The sequence below is a fragment of the Microtus ochrogaster genome, linkage group LG10 (assembly GCF_000317375.1).
Source record: "Microtus ochrogaster isolate Prairie Vole_2 linkage group LG10, MicOch1.0, whole genome shotgun sequence".
Lineage (NCBI taxonomy): Eukaryota > Metazoa > Chordata > Mammalia > Rodentia > Cricetidae > Microtus > Microtus ochrogaster.
This window is the reverse complement of record NC_022035.1, coordinates 7,066,486-7,089,362: the sequence shown is the minus strand read 5'-3', so window position 1 is coordinate 7,089,362 and position 22,877 is coordinate 7,066,486.

Genomic DNA, 22,877 nt, shown 5'->3' with positions numbered 1-22,877 from the left:
GAGATAATACTCTGTACTGTAATAGAGCCTCTAACCATTTGAATTCCACAACAAAGAGCTGAAATGAATGATCAGTTTTGGCTCCACACATCCTCTTTATGATGTTTCTGTGATCCTGGTACCTAAAAGTGACATGTATAGAGATGTTCCTTTTATCTGCGGCATTGACATCTCATTGACCTCAAACATTTGATTTTTTTTTTTTAAGATTTTCCCATTTGGTTGTTAAGTTTGTTAAGGGTAATGTGGGCTTGAGGATTTTCAGGTGGCACATAATACAGACCTCAGAAGCACACAAATCTGTGTCTTACATGTCCCGGAAGATCCCTGGACTGTTTGTCCTCTGTGCTCTTCTTGGTATACATGTGATTGTCAGGCATTCTGAATCCTTGGGGAGACAAAGCTGGTTGACATTTTCCCAAGGTTCTTTACTCGTAGAAAGAGTGTGAACTACCCAGAGCCATTTTCAGCAGCAAATGGTATGAATGACGCTGTTAACCTGATGCTTTCCCTGGATTTTACTTGGGCTGAGTTGTGAATGTGTCATGAGTCTTGCTTCAGAGTCCAAGGTCTTTTTATTTTATTTTTATGAATGAGCACAAACTCCTATTGTAAATAAAAGCTCTGATCACTGAAACTTTTATATATATATATATATATATACATATATTTCATTATATATACACATATATCATTATATATACATATATCTCATTATATATATACATATGCATATATATGGATATATATATATATATATATATATGGTCAAAATAAGATATAACCATAAAGAAGTCCCAGAGTTTCCAATTTTTGCATGTTAAAATGCCAGCAGTGGCACTGTTGGTGGGAATCTTATTAGTACAGTCACATGGAAAAACAGGATGTGTCTATTTCTGTGAAGAGACACCATGATGACAGCAAGTCTTATAAGGAGACATTTAATTGAGGTGGCTCACTTACAGTTTCAGGGTTCAGTTCATTATCATCATGGTGGGGAGTATGGAGTCTTGCATGGTGCTGGAGGAGCATCTGAGAGTAGCCTACACTGAGACATTAGGCAGTATCTTGAGCACAGGAAACCTCAAAGCAGGCCCCCTACAGTTACACACTTCTTCCAACAGGGCCACACCCACTCCAACAAAGCCACACCTCCCAATAGTATTACTCCCTAGGAGATTATGGGGGTCCTTTACACTCAAACTACCCCAGGACGGAGACTAAAATAGTGTTATTGCAGTCCAGCAATTCTGAGAATGGGAGCATTTGAGACGAGTACTGTGCCTTGCCGCCTGCACTCTGTTCCCCCCCAGCACATGTCACAGCAGCCTAGGAGTGCCAACAGCTCACTGTCTGTTCATTCAGCAGTGAATGAAAAATGTATAAGACTTAAACAAAAAAAAAATGTGTTATGTGTCACAACAGATGAATCTGGAGGTCATTATGTTAAGAAATAAAATAGGCACAAAAGAACACCCATTAGATAATTCTCACCGATTCTGAAATCTCAAAACTCTGAAGTCACAGAAGTTGAAAGTAGAATGGTGGTTGCCAGAGACTGGGCAGGAAATGGAAGGAGAGATTGATGAACAATAATTAAATTTTAATTGTTGGAAGAAATAAGTTCTGCCATGCTGTTTTTGGAGAGTAGAAGGATTTTTAGACAATGACTTTGTACAGTATATTTTTTAAAATAGAAGGAACTTTGAATATGTTTACTTTGATTATTGCTTGATAGGTGGATGGGTTCACCTCAACTTATATAACAGTGAGTATGTGCAGGATATATATATATATATATATATATATATATATCTCACAGGCATTAATTACCAAGGACAATTGCTTAAATGTACTTTATTGTTCAAAGCCATGGCATGCATTTTCTTGTTTTAAATTAATGCAAATATAATTTGTTGAGCAGTGAATGAAAAATGTATAAGACTTAAACAAAAAAAATGTGTTATGTGTCACAACAGATGAATCTGGAGGTCTTTATAAGAAATAAAATAGGCACAAAAGAACCCCCATTAGATAATTCTCACCGATTCTGAAATCTAAAAACTCTTATATGAATATGTCTAGTTAAAAAAAGCAACAACGTGGTTTAGTGTACAGACTGAGTAGTGTGCCATGACAGGTTACCTCCTTTGAACAAAATTGGTGTTTTTGTTTCTCTGGCGGAGTCATTTTTAGTTCCTCTCAGACTTTGAAACACATTTTCTGACCCTATTAGTGAATTCCGGTTTCTGAGGCTTTCTGTAATTTAGAGAGCTGGCATAAATAGGAGGATTTCCATATCTAGAAGCTGTTGACGAGGTTCAATCAGGACTCTGGCAAAATCAACCTGGCTCAGAAGTGTTTTCATAAAGATTTTATTCCCATCAAATACCTCTAATGAAAATCTTTCCCAAATCATCATGCATCATCAACGGCTATTTTTTTAGTGTCCATTTGCGAATCAGTTGATGCTGGATAGTTTTCAAACAGATTGAACATCTGTGGTGCTTACTACTGGAAATTTACAGTAAATAAAAACCCAGGCAAAAAGAAAAACCACCTTCAAATGGTTTTTATGTAGAGACAAATGATACCTTCATTGGAAGCCTTGTGATTGGAGCTAAGATGCTGTGGCCTTTTAATTTTAAGTGGCATAAACAGATTCAGGTGGTGCAGACACAAGTCGTAGACAGTCTCGCATCCATGGATACGTGCTTCGGGGCCTGTTGTTTGGTTGGCTTTAAAGGTGTGGGGAAATCGAGACAGGAAAATCAAAAGACACCAGGAGACTGCACATTTCCAGGCTACACACGGTGCTGCTTCATTTGCGGACGGTGAGTATACACAATAAGCATTTCCAAATAGAAATTTTTATCACAGGAGTAAAGGATGGATGAGCGCCGTTTCTTCTTTATCTTCCTGCTCTCCAAAGATGTGCGCACCTCTTGCGGTGAAAATCAGATCAGCTCATGAGTCCCACCTTTACTGCTTAGGCAGAAATACATGGTTTTGGTAAACTATAAATAAGGTAGCATCATAATCTGCTGACTTTCTTTTTTATCCAAGGGATCTGAAATAAACTAGTTTCGAAAAATGTATGGCAGTAGATGACTGTGTGAGAATATCCACCCAAAGGCCCTTTCCAGATTTCAGTCAGAATGGAAGCAGGACGGACAACGAAGCTCATGCTCTACTTCCTATGCTGAAGAAGTCTCTGTTTTCCATGCTTTCCAGAAGGGGAGCCCTCAAGGCACCTTTTATACTATCAGCAGAGCAGTACTGAAATCAAGTGGGTAATGATCTCACTTCCATAAGGCCTCCCTCACTGCTTTATCTACAGCAATGGTTCTCAGCCTCCCTAGTCCTGTGACCCTTTAACACAGAGCATGTCGCGGTGACCCCCAACCATAAAATTATGTTGGTTGCTACTTCATATCTGTAACTTTGCTAGTGTTATGAATTATAATGTAGATACTTTTGGAGATACAGGTTTGTCAATGACCCACAGGTTGAGAACCGCTGATCTACGGTATAATGCCCAGACATGGATGCGGTATCAAGACTACAGGTAAGTTCACCTGTCTCAGTCTTTTAGCTTTGTTTGAATATGGCCTTTCTTTTCTCCTCTGAATATTCTTCAAGATAAAAAAAGAACAAAAGTAACAACTAGAGAAACATCACATGAATTGCCAAAAAATTGCATAAAAAAGCCAAAAAAAAAAAAAAAAGATTTCAGTGAAATTCTGTGTTAGCATATTGTATTTGCATTTGGGACTGCAGTTCATGGCTGGCTCCTTGAAGCAAACATGAATTTTACTGAATTGCAACTGGCAAGATAAATCAGTACTTTGTCATCTCAGGTTATAAGTTTTGAAGGACAAGTTGCTTGCTCATTTGTCTTTTAAAAAATAATCCTTTGTTAATGGCAGTGGCAATAAACTAATCTTGAAGCAAAACAGCAGTGGCGACACTTGGCTTCTAAAGTTCTCCACAGGCCACGGTCAGCGAGCAGCAATATAGAGGGTTGCCAATTAATTGCATCTTTTCCAAACTCTGTTTGTTGCTATTTTTATGAGTCTGGAATAGGTTGGCCTATTTGTATATTAGATCCTTACATGAAACAGAGATGATAACAATGCCGGAATAATGATGATTCCAACAGATAATGGGTATATTTAAGTAGCCTCGGAAGTGGGTACAACCTTTGGTCAAATGCCTTTTATTAGAATGGTGCTGAAACTTCCAGTCTAGAGAGCTAGTAGCTGAGAGCCAGTGATTGCACATGTACAGAGGTGGGCTTGTAGACAGAGTTAACCAGACTAGGGATGCCTGGGAGTGCCTATACGTGAGTACTGCTTGCCGTGGCTAGCATGATCTGTGTACACACAGCCTAGCGTCCCGTGTGACGGGTCTGGAGTTAGACTCTGGAAAAGTATCTTTGATTGACTCCCTTGTCCTCTATAGTCTGCTCCCTTGATTTTCTTTGCTTGTTTTTTTTTTTTTATTTTGTTTTGTTGTTTTGTTTTTAGCCTCTCAGTAAATCACTTGCCAGAGAATACCATCTCAAGATCTGTTTCTACAGAACTTGACCTAACACAAGCTAAAAAAAAAAAAAAAAAAAAGGCAGACTATGTTGAGGTTCCTGTTATTTTCATTCAAGTTTTTGGTGGATGATGGAAAACAAAATTAGGAGAAAAGATATAAGAAGGGAGCATAATTTTATAGTTTTCATATGTATGATGACTGGTTTACATCAATGAAGTGAACTTTTAAAAATTAATATGGATTAATTTAGACAGAGTTATCATTAGACCAGTTCAGAGTTCCTTTGCTCAGAAACGAATTTTGCTAGTTATTTTGAAACCAAGCCATGTGTTCTGGCATGGTGTGACATTTGCCCCCTGGTCAGGGTCAGGCATTCTGTGACACCAGACAGCCAATTTCAAGCATTGCTGGAGCCACAAAATGAGCCATTCCTATGATAACAGAAGAAGCAAGTGATGCGGGCAGCAGGGGCTTCTGGCAAGCCCGAATCAGGCTGAAGCCAGGTGCCAAGCTGCTTTTCCGTCTGCTGTTGAGTACACTCTGAATTAGTAAAACACAGCTCTACACCTGTTGATTTAGAAATGGCTACAGCTTTGAAATAAGCAAATGATTTTTCTTGAAACTAGAAATAAACCTCCACAACAAAATCACCAATACTGATATTATATTCTTGGTGTTCAAAGTCTTCTCAAGATCTGCAGAATCGCATGGACAAGACTTTGCAGTTGGGATGTGGGCACGAAGGGACCATTGTACAGACAAACATTGGAAAACCTTGTCTTGAGGTAGCAGATAGTTTGAAAATATATAATTAAATTGAACTCTCTTTTCTTTTTATATTTGAAAATGAAGGAGCCGAGTGGACTGGATCAGTGTGCCAGGAATGGTGAGTGACAGGAGGCAGGTGCGGGGTGTGGGAATGAACAGGAAGCAGTGGGGGCTAAAGAAATATTCATGAGTGTCTGCTTCCTTCTTCTGAGCTACAGAGGCGCTAGCTCTTCAGGGGCTTGAGCAGGGACGCTGTGATTGTGTTTGTGTTTTCTTGAGCAAATCCTCACGTCAAAACTTTCTCATCAGAACCAAGACTCTCCAGAATGGCTTGATGTCATTCCATCCTTAAACAAGGACAGGCTTGGAGATTCTCAATCACTTATTCAAGGTCACAAAATCCTCGGATGACTGGACAAAGACTGGCCTCCTGTTTGGATGTCAAATGCCAGCACGCTGCTTGCTGAATGTTCGCAGACTAGGTTAAACAGAGGTAAGTTCCAGTGCAAGATGGCAGACACAGCAGACATGACCAGCCATAATGATGAAATGACAGCCGGGAAGTATAAGACCAGGTTAGGGGCAAGGTAAAATGTGGGGTATTGATGTTTCATACTGCATCTCATTCATATGCAAAAGCGTCAGTCCTTTCCTGGGAAGAGAAGCTGTGCTAATTGCCTTGGCTGCTACCACACTCAGGCCAGAGAGAACACGACATGTTTTCTAAATATGAGTGAGAAACCTGCATCACTGAGAAATAAGGAATGCAATGGTAACAATGATAATCAGCTTTATTTGTATATTACTTTTCTAGTAAAGACTGTCTTTACTGGAAAATCTTTGAAATGTAAAGGTGTCCACAAGTGAAATGTTTTGTGTTCAAATGACTAGATATGTGATCCTTTGTTCAATCTTTTTAAGGCTGCACCACAGAAGTTATTTTGGTGGGGTGATATAGTAGAGACAGGTAGTCTTACTGAAGGTTAGTCTCAGGACAGTTGTCTGGCATAGTCCTCTAGGTCAAGGTACTTGTGATGGTTTACACATTCCTGGTGATTACTAAGTAGGTAGGATGGCTTCTGATATTGGAGTGTTTCTTTATAAAGGAAGATTACAGAATGTTCCAATGATTGTTTTTTTCATACTATGACAATAGAGGATGACACAGGACTACAGGACCAAAAGCCTATCTCTACTGTCCTACTGTGTGCTCTACATTTTTATTGAGGGGTTTATCTTGTCTGCTCTACGTAGAAATAGTTGGTAGAGCTATATTGAAGATCTTGTGATATTTGTTCCTCATACGTAATACTCAGTCTATCATGTCACTCAAGTATAAATTGCTATGTTATTGATTGAAATCAAACCCACAGTATGAAGTGTCAAAGGAAACACAAAGAATTTATCTTACATTATTTTAAAACATAAATTGTAAGGGTAGATTTTAAGGGCTAAGGAGAGAGCTCAGTCTACAAAATTCTTGCATTGCAATTCTGATGACCTGAGTTTTATCTCTATAAAACATACAAATACCAGGTGTAGTGGTATGTGCTAAAGAGGCAGACCCTGGAGGATCCCTGAGGATTGCTCGTTACCCAGTCTATTCTAACTGATCTGTTGTCTCTAGGAAACAGCATTATTGAGGATGAGACCTGAGGTTGTTTTCTAGTCTACACACACACACACACACACACACACACACACACACACACACCTCTGAAATATGAATACATATGTATATATTCTAAGTAAATCATTAAAGAAAACATTAAAATCCATTTCTGAATAGAAGTGTTACAAGTAGATTATATTATATTTTTATATTTTTCTTAAAAATGCATGCAGTAAACCTATAATAATTTTTATAAGAAGATAAATAAATATTATTTCAAGAATAGTAAAGGGTTAGCATCTTAATCTGCTTATCCCTAATCACTTTGGGGGGCAGTAATTGATTTCACATTTTATACTCTGCTAGTATACATATTTATGGTCTATCTTGAAAGTGTGTTAGGTTCCTTCGAAGCCTAGGAGCTATTGTCAATGGTTGGGAGAGAAAAAGTCAAGGGTCAGCTTCCTCAAAGAACTTAGTCCTTGAGAAGTGATGGTGCTCTACTTGAACCCCACATTTCCAAGAATATTTCGGTAGCACACATTGGCCTTAATGAGAATAAAGAGGGCACAGAGGTGAGTGGCAGGGAGAGTGAATATGAATTTGGCAAGAACTGGGGGTTTCTGGTGGAACTCAGGTGCTAGGCTTGTCCAGTCTATGCCTTTACCTACTGAACCATCTCAGCAACACTTAAAATGGAACCTTCTAAGGCTGAAAGAGTAAAAGTACACAATAGATACCTAAAACAATATCTCTATTGCAGTACATAGATTTTTTAATCATTTCTTTAGCAGTTAATCAGTAGTAGTTATTACAATGCTATATTATTTTTTATTGCTTAGAAATGGCTAATCACTTCACAATAGTACAACCATTTTGTGGATGAAGTGAGGTTGCAGATCTCCTGGTTAGGGTGTCTCTGACATTCTACTTGTCAGACAAGGCATGTGGAACAGACTGACTGCAGACATGAAACAGGGATGTTCCTAGGTTACCCTTCCACAGAAGGGTGTAGTAAGTGGCAACACTCTGATAGGAGACAAGAATATCAGATAGATAATGGCTCCAATGCATCATTCTCCGAAAGGAATGGCATCTCCATTATTTCTCTCTTCTCAAGATACTTTCTGCTCTCACGCTTTCTCTTTTTTATGTTGTGAACCATATGTGTAGTCTGGTTCCAAGGCCACAGGTGTGAAAAAGTAATCTGGGAAAATCGTGGCGTTTCATGCCTACCCTACTGCATTAATTCTGTAGAAAAGAGCCGTGATTCCCACTAGACCAGAGCTCATTCAGGACTACTTATGGTCCCAGCATTCAAAGACAGACTTCCACTGGTTCTCATTTTTGTTTGCTTGTTTATTTGGTTTTTGTTTCATTTTTTTTCTTGCAGTAGAATAGAACTTTAAAGAATCGAAACATTCAGTGTAGAACTTGAGACAATTGAAATACTTTTTTCTTCTGTGATTCATAATTTACACTTCATTTACAATAAAATACAGTGTTTCCCCCCCCCCCAATTTGAAAAATTAGCAGAATTGTTTATGTTACTAGAAAATAAAAGAATACTTCCTGCCTCATCTGGGAAATGAAAGAAATAATAAGTTCCTTAAAAGTGCTAAAACATAGAACAGCACAGGCACTTAACTCTGATGGTTATTTTTCTTGATTGAGAACTGAGCTGAAAGAATTTAGAAACACCATTTATTCCTCCTTCGTCTGGAACTATAGTTTTTGATTACCATGTCAATGAAGTGGGTAGGTACCAAGATTGAGCTTTTTGTGGCTCAAATGATCATGGTTGCTTCTTTTCCTTAGGAAAGATCCATTAAAAACATGTAATAGAAGGTATGATTCCAATAACAAGTATACCCTGCTTGGAAAACTGTCACACCATTTGAGATGTTGAAGACAAAGAAGTATGCATATCCTGTGTTGTCATGAAAGAATAATGCCTGATTATATCATTTTAGATTTACGTCTTTGATGCCTGATCAGCAAGAGATATCTGCTAATACTCAGCATAAAAAATGTTTGTTTTCTCCTTAAAATGGAGACTGAAGCAAACAATAAGAGAACATAAAGGACACCAAAACATACAGTTGCTTAAGAATTCACTTGTAGTCCAGCATATGTCTTATGAGCAATAAATATATCTGGTCATGGGAATTGCTCACTTGTAGCAATGTTGAGTTGTGCTGGATATTGTATTTATTAATCAAGCAGATACCACATATCCAGGATTTTTAGCATAGTAATATGTTGAGGAATATCTCAGTATTGTAAATCCCAAGCCCAGATCTTTCTTTAACCAGGAGATTCATAACATTACCAGCAGGGCCACCTTCAGAGATCTGAGAAGTGGCAAGGTTGTGTCTGATACTTGATTTATTTACTTGATACAACATTCTCTTTATTTAAATTTATGTGTTGCTGTGTGACAATGGTCTGTAGCCTGTAAAGGCTTGCCCCTTGTATTGCTTTAATAAAATGCTCATTGGCCAGGAGTCTGGCAAGAAGTATAGGCGGGGTGACCAGAACGGGAGAATTCTAAGAAGAGGAAAGGTTCAGTCTGCAGTTGTCAGGCAGAAACAGAGGAAGCAAGATGAGAATGCCTTGTTGATAAAAGGTACCAAGCCACATGGCTGACACAAAAAAGAATTATGGGTTAATATGTAAGTTATAAGAATTAATAAGAAGCCTGAGCTAATAGGCCAACCAGTTTATAATTCATGTAGGCCTCCTTGTGTTTCTTTGGGACTGAATGTGTAATCTAGTGGGAGAGAAACCACAGGCAACAATGTGAGTGAAATGTGTGTGTGTGTGTGTGTGTGTGTGTGTGTGTGTGTTGAGTACAGGCCATGATCTACAGCTTGCAGGAGTTGCTTCTCTCTTTTCACCATTTGGGTTCTCGAATGGAACTCAGGTCATCAGGCTTGGTGGCAAGTGTCAAGAAATGCTTTCTTGTATCCTTTATATCCAGGACTGTTTTCCTGTATTTCTCTCTATCAGTCTGTTATGAGACTTGTTTCTAAGTCTAGTAGGTGAGTAATACAGTAAGAAGAGCTTACAGTTAGCAGGACTTTGGAAAATTGGAATTTTGCTAGTCTGAAGAATTGTACATCTATGCCATAGACAATGGATACTCTCCCTGAAATGAGAGCCATGATCATGGATGCTCTCTGCAGTGCCTGTGGTCTAACACTAAAAGGAGACTTTTTCTGAATTTACTAAAGAAATTTGCTGTGAAGAAGTAACCAACCTGACACTTCATATAGAGTGTGAAATAATTTAATATACTGTGGAGAGAGAATAATGAAAATATGAGGATTATCGGGAGATTAGGGCTAAGTTTTCTTTATATTTATCCCTTCCAAAATACATATCTTTTACATTTCTGAAAATCGTGAGGTGTCATAGAGAAAAGGCTATCATGAATTGGAAGTGGCTTTATATTCTTAGTGACATAAAAGACAATACATTTGATAGCCAACAGCACCTTAGAAAAGGGGTGCTTACTTTGTGAACTAAGTTTGGAGTAGTATCAACTCTACATGAAGAATATTACATTATCATCATCCTGCTACCACCACCACTATCATCATCATCATCATCATCATCAACATCACCATCATCTTCACCATCATCAGCACCACCATTGCCACCATCACCATTGCCAACATCATCACCACCACTACCATCATCATTACCACCATCATCATCACTACCACTACCATCGTCATTATCACCATCATCATCACCACCACCATCATGATCTCTACCACTATCATCACCGTCATCACCCTCAACACCACCACCACTACCACCACTATCATCAGTTCCAAAATAACATACAAAAAAAAAAAAAGAATAGGATGAAACAAACAGAAAAAAATGAGTCAAAGAAGAAGCAAGGAGCACATAGATGCAGAACACACACAAAAATCATATAAAAACACAAAATCAGAAACCATAATATATAAGCATAAGACATGTAAGGTTTAAAAACAAAAAGCACCCCAGGTTAAAAAAAAAAAACTCTTTAAAAATATCAATGGATTCTTTGAGTTCATCATAGGGTGACCCTCCACGACTGGATGTACGGAGAGGAAACTTCAGTGTGTGTAGGAAACCTCAGAACTCAGTTTTGTATAGGATGCGCCCACCTAATCCTTTTTTTCATATTTCAAGTAACTCTGCTGGAAGGAGGTGGAAAGGTTGTAAGAGCGAGGAGTGATGGAAGACACCAAGGAAACAAAGCCTTCCAGACACAGCGGAACCAATGCACCTATGAACTCACAGATGGGGTCCGGCATGACTGAGAGAGGAAGGATACACAAGGCTTCACCCCAACCCAAAAGCTATCTCCAATCAAAAACAGCTTGCAAAGGAAAATCGAGTTTATCCCGACAGCGTTTCACTGGATACACAAACCACCTTTCCGGTGCTTTCCTATGGTGCTTAGTCCTTGTATTTTACTTAAGGACGAAATAGTCTTTCCTAATCTGTGCTTCAGATCTCAACTTGATCAGCATGTATTTACTACAAATTTGAGAATTCAGCCCATGTGACTGTCAAAACTGCACTGGGAAGATGTCTCAATAGGTAACGTGCTTCCTGTCCATGCATGAAATCTTAAGTATGGATCACTAGCACCCACGGAGAAAACATCTGGGGACGGGATGGGGGAAGGTGAGGCAGGGAGAAGGGGATGGAGAAGAGGAAGGAGGGGAAACTGGGGTTGGAATATAAAAAAAAAATTGAATAAAAAATAAAAACTTCTGGTGTGGTGTGGCTGCATAAACCTGTAACCTAAGTAGCTACAGGCAGATCCTGGGGGTTTACTGGCCTGTTAGTTTAATTGAACGGATAATCAGCAGGTTCACTGAGAATTTCTTCTCAAGAAAGTAAAGTGGGAAAAAATAAGACATAGAAGCAACTAAGGAAGTGAAGTGGGACATCCTTTTGTATATTTGTTACTCTTATTAGTTAATGAATAAAGCTGTTTTGGTCAATGGCTTAGCAGAGTAAAGTCAGGCAGGAAACCTGAACAGAGATCGAGAGAGAGAATAGGTAGAGTTGAAAGAGATGCGTTGCAGCTTCTGAAGGAGAAAGATGCCAGAACATTACCTGCAAGCCATAGCCTTATTGTGATACAGAAATTAATATAAACTGATTAATTTAAGATGTAAGAACTAGCTAAGAATATGCCTAAGCCATTGGTCAAACAGTGTTTTAATTAATATAATTTCTGTTGATTATTTGGGTCTGGGAGGCCGGGAAATGAAAGTGCAGTCTCTGTTTGCAGTGGGAAGCATGAGACAAAGAAGCAGCTGAGGAAGACAGTTAGACTCTAGCTTCCACACATTCTGTGTTGACAATGGCATCTGAATACACGAGCCCACAGCACACCATTGTGTATACATACATTCACACATAATCCAGAACAAGACAAAACTGTGTCCTAGTAGCTGAGAAACTGCTAGATTCTCACACCATTGATTAATCTCTAATTATGACACACTCCTTCATAGGAAGGGAATGATGAAGATTGCTCACTTCAAGCTAGAAAAATCCATAAGAAACTTCTAAGCAGCATAATCTCTGTTTAAAGAAAAAACATATTAAATAAAATAATTATATAGTAACGAAAATGATAAAAACATAAAATAAACATATGTAGTGTGATGAACGCTGTTTGATCTTGTTCAGAAATCACAAATAGTTCTTATTTTAGGTCTATGCCGGATTCACATTTCAGTGTGTCATTAAATAGTTTTATGTGTTGGCCAAATTATGGGAGTGTAGAAGGACGGCATGGTGTTAGTCAACTGATATTCTTTTATCTTAAGGCTGCTTAATCTTATGCTTAATGCTGATTAATCACGTAATCTTATCTTAAGCGATCTATGCCTTTTGCCCCAGTGAGATTGGATTCTGTGCAGGGGAACAAAGCATGAGAGATAGTGGTGAGATGACCTAGTGCAGAAGGCACAGAGAGGGTCAGCAAACAGGGATGGTGAGCTAATGGGCACAGGCTTGGTGATGAGAAAACGGAAAGTGACCCCAGAAGCCTGCCCAGCATTGATCTGCGAATGCCCTTCTCGCAACTTTCTCATAAAATCATACCCTTTTCATTATTAGAGCAGTCTTCACCTGGAGCCCAACTTGATATTCTTAGATTAATATTTATAGTTTCGAAGGCAAATAGTAAGTTCCCATATTTCATTATATTATCTTCCCTTTTCATTAAAATGAACATGCTACAGAGATCAAGATCTAACATTCAGGTGATAAAAAGTGAAAAACTGTAAATGTCAATTTTTTTTATGTGGCCATAATCATTTAATGACTGACACTCAAGGAAAGAATGTATATAATTATACTACATAAAATTCATATATATATATACATATACAGATACATGCATGTATATCAATGTCATATCATTTTAATGGCTTTTGTTCTTATCTAAATATGAACAAACAAAATTAGTTTTTGTAATATTGAAAATTATGTTTCTAATATCATTGGGTTTTTATTAGTAAGTATAAATATATATAATGAACATGTGTTATATGTCATATATAAAAGAGTGAAAAATCATTATTTGTTAATAAGCATTATTCCATTATCACCTGACTGTATCAATTAATTTGCTGAAATCTTAGACTGTTATTATTTTAATATAATTGCCCTACCATATAACACTCTCTATACTCCATAACATACTCTATAACTCCATTGATTTCCATTTCATTAATTGTAGAAACTGACTTAAACAATATTTTTACAAAAAAAAGCAACATTACAAACTTCTTATCTGTGGTGCAGTACCAAATGTGACCTAGAGAGAATCTGCCAATGAGAAATTATTTAGGAAAAAAAGTACAGGAAAGTCACTAGTGGGTGGAACAAATATTGTCTTAGTTAATTTGTTACTGCTGTGAAGAGGCATCATGACTAAGGCTACTTATTAAAGAAAGCATTTTATTTCAGACTAGATTACATTTTCAGAGGGTGAGTCCCTGACCATCATGTCAAAAGCAATGGCAGCAGTAGGCAGGCATCATGCTGGAGCAATAGCTGGAGCTTCTGTCTTATTCACAAGCAGCAGGAAGAGAGAGAGGAACCAGACCTGGTGTGAGATTTTGAAACTTTAAAGACAACCCTCCAAACAAGTTCTAGATATTATGAATCAAACATTAAAATACATGAACTTGTGAGGGCCATTCTCAGTCAAATCACTATAAATATTGTCCTTGAATAGCGTATCAAGAACACATCAAGAGTTAGAAAACAGAAGTGATTGTTTCAAAACAGTTTAACCTCAGTCTATAAGTAGGCTATAAGCAGTTAAAGAATCATTTTACATATGAGAGAACTTTGGCATCGAAGTTTATGGCTAGATCCACCTGGCTCAATATTCAGCGTTGGGATTGTTTTTTTTTAAATATTTATTTATTTATTATGTATACAATATTCTGTCTATATGTATGCCTGAAGGCCAGAAGAGGGCACCAGACCTCACTACAGATGGTTGTGAGCCACCATGTGGTTGCTAGGAATCAAACTCAAGACCTTTGGAAGAGCAGGCAATGCTCTTAACCACTGAGCCATCTCTCCAGCCCTCAGCATTGGGATAGTAAGCACATGATAGATGAAATTTTTATAATGTAAGGTTTTGGAATCCAAAGTCACGCCTTTGACTTTGTTCAGTAGCTATTTCCCCAACCCTGGATGAACTTTTGACAGTCATAAATGCTGAGTTTTTGATATGTTGTTGAGTGTCTGGTGATCAAGTTGAGATCACAGCATAGATCAGAGATTATTGTTTTGGCCTTGATAGAATGCAAGTCCTAAGAAAATCAGTGTTATAAAATCTGAACTAGAAAAACAATAATGACAACTATAATAATACTAGGATATTATTTATATCTCTACCTTTTCATCATCATGTCTCATCTTGACAAATATGAATCAATTATTACAACATATGCTCTATAACATGCTAAAGAAGGTATTCTTCACAATAAAGTAAAAATAAGTGCACATTTAAGAATTTCTTAATGAAATTTCTATTTCATTGGCATCTTTCTTCTAGTGTAAACAGAGCCAAAGATGTTTAAATGTTTAAATGTTTTAAATCCTACTGCTAAATACGTAATCCAACTTGTGCCAATAAAATATATTTCAAAGAAAATGTTCTTTTTGTCGTTTACTTTTTAAAGGAGGGGTCATGAAGGAAAGTGATTATTTCATCTTACATTTCCAGATGATGATACATCATCAAAGGAAGTCAGAACAGGAACTCAAAATGGGCAGGAACCTGATGGTAGGAATTGGTGCTGATGCAATGGCAAAACACTGCCACCTAGCTTGCTCTCAAGTTTTCCTCAGCCTGCTTTATTTTTTATTAATTTCTTTTATCATTCCATAAAATTATAGATTTAATTTATATAATAAAATATAATTATATAACTTCTCCCTTTCTTTTCCTCTCTTCAAACCGTCTCATATATCCCCACTTGCTTTCTTTCAATTTCATGGCCCACTTTTCATTAATTGTTGTTACATTCATATATTTATATGTATACACATACATTTTCTCAAATAATTATTCACCCTTTGAAACTTCTATTCTCTGAAAATTTGATACATGTGTATAATATATGCTTATCATATCTGCCATCCCATTCTTTCCCTCCAAATCCCTCTGCATTTCTCTCAAAACAACTCCCTCCCAGCTTAATGTTTACATTTTGTTGAGACAGGATTTCTCTATATAGACATGGCTATCTTGGAACTTGGTCTGTAGATCAGGCTGACCTCAAACTCACAGAGATCCACCTGCCTCTGCCTTCTGGGTGCTGGGATTAAAGGCATACACCACCATTGCCCAGTGTTTGTCCTGTTTTTATACACAGATCCCAATTAATGAAGCTGATACCTGCATGGGTTTGTGTCATAACTGGAGCACTGGTAACCAATCAGTGGCTAATCCTAAGGGAGAGGTGACTCTCCTTATTTCAGCAGTCATTAATTGCCAATAGTTCTTCAACTCTTGAATAGGAGATTTATGCACATAACAACCCAAAGATGCTTGGTGGGAGCAGAAAGTCAGACAGAGCACCATTTTTGGCAGGGCTACTTTTTATTTCCACTTTCGTTTAGTCCCACAACCTGGTAGCACTGTGGACTAGTGAGCAAACATGGAAACACCCTGAGGCTTCGTACTTCTGCTCCATTTTTGCTGAGGGAAATTTCAGTGCCTCACTTTTTTCATTCTTAAGAGTAACACCAACGACAATCTATAAATATTAAGATAACAAAATGGTAATATATGTAAGACTTTCACATCAAAGAGTAACACATTAAATGCTTGGACAGTCATACTTAGATTGTAAGCATGAATAATTCTTAACTGTCTACCATGACCACCATGACTCGCCTCAATCATTTTTACTATTACCTCCATCTTCCCCACTGGGATTTGAATAGTATTCACAAAATTAAAAATGATTTCTTTAACCCAAATTATTCTCTTTTTATTTCTTTCACTTAGGAAATTAGTAGTCTGTATGATTCAATTGTTTCTGCTGGGAGATCAGTTTAGTCTAAATAAGATGTATTTGGTTTAATATTCATGAATGATAGGGGTCTAAGTTTCCAACTGCTCTTTCTAACCAGAATATGCTCCTGAACAATTAACCTAGTTTCATGTAATTTTGTGCTCCCTAGTGTTGATGTTTTTGCTGAACTCACTAAAAATGTCCTGATTCTTACATATCTTCATTCCATTTCATTTTCTTTTGCTCTCAGATGAAGACCAGTTGAAAACCAAGCACTTTATGTTGGGGTAATACTTTTCAGGTGCCAAAAGGAAAGGCAGAAAATTAACATTGATTCTATCTTTACCTATATTTTTATTTAACAACTGCTTGAGGCAAGTACTGTCTTTATTTTAGAAGAAAGTATAAGAGGTGCTAAGGGCACACAAATAATAAATGGTAGAGCTAGGTTGGAATTGAGGTCATCTGACTCCAAGGGGATGCTCATTTTTCCAAGTCACAGCACACAGTTCTCAGGTATGGAGAAAGATATATCCGAGGGAAGTTTGTGGGTCAGCAATAAATTGTGAAAGCTTACTTTCTTGGCTATTGTCTGTGTAGAGATAGCCAATCAATCATTTTAAACGAATTTACATCTTGGAAAACGTGTGCTGATGTATAGACTTGTGTATTGGGAAGAGAGAAAAGCACTGTCTCTGATTATTTTGGTGACAGTAAACATTTGGATCTTACTTCCCATGGTCCCTGCCTTTGGTAAAAGGTAATGTGCTATCCTGTAGTCTGAAAATGGTTCTGAATGCCGCCATCTATTGCTCTGTTCCCTCGCCCAGGCAGAGGCAGCCTGATCTACACGGGTAAATGAACTGGAAGATTAGGAAATTCTCTTCAGAATTTGATTAATGTGGAAAATCAACATAAAAATCCTTTGGATTTTAAGGTATTTCCCCCTCAATTGTGTATGTTTAAACTTTAATTAAGAAATTATTTTCTTGGCTCTCTCTGTCATTTTGACTCTAGGAAAAGGGTGTGACCATAGAATAGAATGAATGAAAACATCCTAAAGAGGGTTTGTGTTCAAAGCTCTTGAAATGAAAATAAGTGAGTGTGGTTCATCAGTCACAGAGGCCCACATCCAAACAGGATGAGGTACACAGTCTGGCATCACAGAGGTCCACATCCATACATAATGAAGTACAGACTCTGACTTCACAGAGGTCCACATCCATACAGGATGAGGTACACAGTCTGACTTCACAGAGGCCCACATCCATACAGGATGAGGTACACAGTCTGACATCACAGAGGCCCACATCCGTACAGGAGGAGGCACAGACTCTGACTTCAGAGCTGCATCATCTTGTCCTCTGACTCTCAGGTTGATTTCCATCACCAAGCACCCAAAAAGCTTTTCTTTGTTGCCAAGGCTTTGGAAGGGCTCATGGCTTTCCACTGTCTGTCTTCATAAATGACTTTCTCATCTTTTAGTCACTGAGTGCCACTCAGTGGCTCCAGTGGTAGCTTTGTTTGTAGGAGTGTTTACCGTATGAAATGATTTGACCCTCTCTTCACTGGCAAAAAGCATTTATAGTCCTAAACTAGATTTATTCCACTGGGTGTCTCTTTCATGTTCAATGACCTAGTTTCTGCTCCCTTGGAAGCTTGTACTCTCTGCTACCTCTATAGCTAATGCGTGGCTCGGTCTAGGGTGGTTATGGTGAAAACCACAAGCCATTTCTCAGGAGTAATCTATGTTCCATGCTCTTAGATTTTTGCAATAATGTGAAACCCTTTGATCTAGCCAAGTATGTCCATGTGGAAGTGATTGGAGAAATGAAGTAAAAGTTGATGCAAGGAAAGGAAGGGGATTTGGCTTGTATGTGTGTCTACTGTCAACAGCTGTTTTCTTCCACTCATTTTCTACTTCAGAGATAGGATGGTCATCTGCAGCCTCAAGCAAGTTCCTGCTAGTTTCAAGACTGAAGCCATTTTTTAGGTGTGTGAGAGTTGGTTTTTTTGACATGTTGTAAGCTAGGTAGTTTGGAAAAAAGAAACTTCAGCTGAGGAAATCTTTCACTTTTTTCCCTCCTTGAACTTGCATTTCACATTCTGTAGAGAATTTTATCCCAATATAATACATTTAATGCTTGACAAAGTTTTATCGATCACACTAACATACCTCTCTAATAATAATAGTAATAATTTTAAAATTGAATTTTATATAACCACAGGCTTTAAATATTAAGCTTTACTCCTGTCACAAATAATCATTACAATAATACATGTACTTGATCAAAATAATATAAGCATATTACAAGGTTTCACACATAAGCATTGAATTTAAAATGTCAAATGGTATGGATGGGTGGGAGGGTTGATTATTATGCCTTGATTAAAGGAACAGGAAAGTTGATCCTTTGCTACCGTGGAAAATTTACCTTCGGAAGGCAATTCTAGATGAAATCTTGCATTATATAGAAAGTTGGTGAGAGTTAGAAGGAAACTGGGGGGGGGGGAAGAATGGTAATCCAGTCACTTCATAGGAAGACCACATAGCAGATAGATTAACTGCATCAAGGTTGAGCATATATATGTATGTATTTTAAATCCCTATACTTTCCAAGTAGTATTCTGAAATTTGAGGCAGCATATTGTGATCTAAAGCTCTTACACAGGCTTTTCCTCTCTATATGAGGTAAAACTGAAGCTCTATTTGGTTCTGTTGTACCAGCCATGAAAAAGCAATGTTCTTCTGACCTTGGAGTTCTTGGAAATCTTCTGCCATCACCATTCATGGGATCATTCCTCATATATACATACCTAAGCTCCTCTAACCCTACAAGAGCATTTTCCATGGAAGTAATGGGCAGGGATTTCATAAGCTTAAGAAATTTAAATTTTCTGCTATAAAACGTTTTGAAAGATTTGTGAAATCAGAGGTATGGTTTTCTTCTCAAAGAGCTTATAATATAAGAAGTAAGATAGAGGGGCTGAAGAGATGGTTCAATGTACAAAGGGCTTGCTATGCAACTATGAGGACTTTATTTTATACCCCCAGCACACACATAAAACTTAGGCATGGCAACATATGTCTTCAATCCCCTTACTTGGGGAGGGGTGGAGACAGGCAAGTCCCAGGAGCTCACTGGCTAGCTGGCCTAGCCAATAGTGAGCTACAGCTAACCTAGCTAATCAGTGAGCAACAGATTCAGTGAAAGGCACGGTCCTAAAATGGAAAACAATAGAGGAAGACACCTGACATCAACTTCTGGCCTCCACATATGGACATATACTGTCACACACTCCTTAATACAAACATGTGACACTTAAACATACATATTTACACATATATACGCAGAATTAGAGAAGGAATCTAAGGTGTTATGGATGAACACCAGGGAAATAGCCCAGGGTGTCAAAGCACACAGAGAATGAAAAGTAATTCAATTGTCCTAGAGCACTGAGCAAGCTCTTTAAAGGATCACCCAAAAGGGATCTGATGAGCAAATGTTGATAGTTTTTTTTTCTTTTTTTTCTTTTTTTTAGAATTAGCAACTGTGTTATTTAGGAGTAGATTTGCTAAGCAAGTAAAGAAAATGCTTTAATGCTACACTAAAAAAAAAAACCACCTTTCCTTTCATTACCGAATATGTTAATTTCCCCAGAGAATAGTAGATTAGAGAAAGCCAGGAGGATTATTAGCATAAATTTGCCCCTTTCAAATGCATTTCCTTTTTTTTTTTATTTCAAAGATGGCTAGCAAGTCAAATATTTGAGAATGGGGTCTCAGAAAGAACTGTTTTAGGACATAGATTGAGATAAGTTAAGAAATAGCGATAATTTTGGTGTCAAGTTGCTGCCTTAAAATGTAGTTGAGAAAAGGAGGAATATGAAAACACCAAACACCTACACTATAAAGTCAACATAATGGCAGGAACACATTATCTAGCAACAACTTTAAGTATTAACAGTCTTAATTCACCAATGAAAACATAGAACTGGATGAAAAACAGGACCCACCTTTATTGCAACCAAGACCATACATCACCATAAAAATAACTATAACTACGACATACAATGGATAGGGAAATGTAATGTGTGGGGAAATGTAACTAGGAACCAAGAAGATATCATTTTTCCAATATCATCACAAATATGTTTCAAACCGAAATTAATCAGCAAATAAAAAATTATTCCATACTGATTAAGGACGATATTAGAACATTAAACAGATAAGGGACTAAACATTGATGCAACCACTTTCATAATAAAACAATACTGATGTAAAGACATAGATGAACAACAATGTAATGATAATGAGGAACTTCAATACCCTACACTGACCAATAGATATTTCACCAAAGCAAACAAACAAAAAAGGCAAGTGAAATTAAGTATCTGAGTGAAATGCCATCACAGATCAAGTGGATCTAACAGTTGCTAAATAGCATATCCTGTCCAAGCACTGTTGAAAACTTTCTGCTCAGAAACCAATTGCGCTTTCTCTAAATTAGACCATATAATAGGAGAGAAGCAAGTTGTTTCAAGTACAGGGATTCTAATATATTTTCTTGTATTTGATCACAGTAGAATAAAATAAGAAACCAACAACTGGGAGAGATTCTATAGAACTTACACAAAACATAGAAAATGAATAAAGTACCATTAAATGATTAGTGTGTCACTGAAAAAATCAAGAGGGAAATCAATAAACATTCCTGGAACTGCATGAAAAAGAAAAACGTTAGTCTTAGAACAACAAACATGAGCTAAACATCAAAGATAGAAAGAAGTAATTAAAGTCAGAACATAAATTTATTATGTGGAAATGAATAAAAGACAATATGAAGAATCAACGAGACCTCATAAAACTAAAACATTTCTTCATTACAGCAGCCAACAGAATGGAAACCAATCTTGGTAGCTATATACCTGATAGAGTATGAGTGTTTAGAATATACAAAGAATTAAAAAAATGTAAACACCAAGAAAACAACCTAATTAAAAAGTAGGCTATAGGAGTGAAAAGCATGTTCTCAAAATAATAAATATAAATGGCTACGAAATATCTTTTAATGAGTATTTACCATCTCATAGGGAAGCACCTATTAAAACTACTTTGAGATCTCATCTTAGCTCAGAATGGTTAGGATGAAGAAAAAAGTCATCAAGTATAGGTAATGTGGTGCGGAAAAGTGAACATTTGTGCACTGCCGTGTGGAGTGGTATTGTCATTACAAAAATCAGTCTGTTGCTTCCTCAGAGCACTAGAAACAGATCTAACGCATGACCTACCTATGCCACCCCCTAGCATTCATGAAAAGAACTATATACACTGTGACAGGAAATCATGCTTAGCTGTGTCCACTCTTTTATTCTAACAGCTACAGCATGGTAACAACTTAGAGGTTGACCAGTTGATAATGAATCATAGAAATGTGTTACATATTCACAGTGGAATTTTATTCAGGTGTAAAGGAAAACAGAACTTGCTGGTAGGAGGATGGAAGGGGAAATTTTACACGGATTAAGGTAAGTCAGATCCAGTAGACATATGTAACATGTTGTCAATGTCAACCCTAGCATTGAATCTTTAGATTTATTTATATGTATAACTTAGAGCACTCACAGAATCAAGAAAATTGTTAAGATTGATAAACACGGTGAAAAGGAAATTAGAACAATGTCTTTCATAATTGCCTCAAAAATACCTTGGAATAAACCTAACCTTGTAGTAAAAGTCCAATAAGATAAAATATTTAAAACAGTGAAGAAAAAAACAGATTTTTAAAATTATTTTTAGGAAAATAGATACAACTGGAGATTCTCATATGAAGCAAACTAAATTAATATCAGAAGACAAATATATTTTTTTCTTTAAACATATATTTACGATTTAACACATGCATATATATATGTTAAAACACACAAATCATAAAATAGAAGTGAAACTGCCTTTAGGGAAATAAAGGGGACTATTATCTGTTTACCATTTTATTATATGCTAACTCAGTAAAAATAACTCTAGTTTTAGATATCTAAGCTTAAAAATGTCTATTTGAAACTTGTGAGCAGAAGCAAAGTACTTTAGAGAAACGGAGCCAAACTACGGCTATGACCCCCCAGAATCTCTAAATATTTGTGCTTGAAACAGTGTACAGCGAGTTATTGGCTGATTGATTTGACTCATACTTTTGATATTCTTTTTAAATTGAATTTTATATATAGTTTAGACATATACCACACATTCTGGACATGGATTATATATGCTTATGTACTTGGTTTTATGTGAATAATGTATGTGTGTGTGTGTGTGTGTGTGTGTGTGTGTGTGTGTGAGAGAGAGAGAGAGAGAGAGAGAGAGAGAGAGAGAGAGAGAGAGA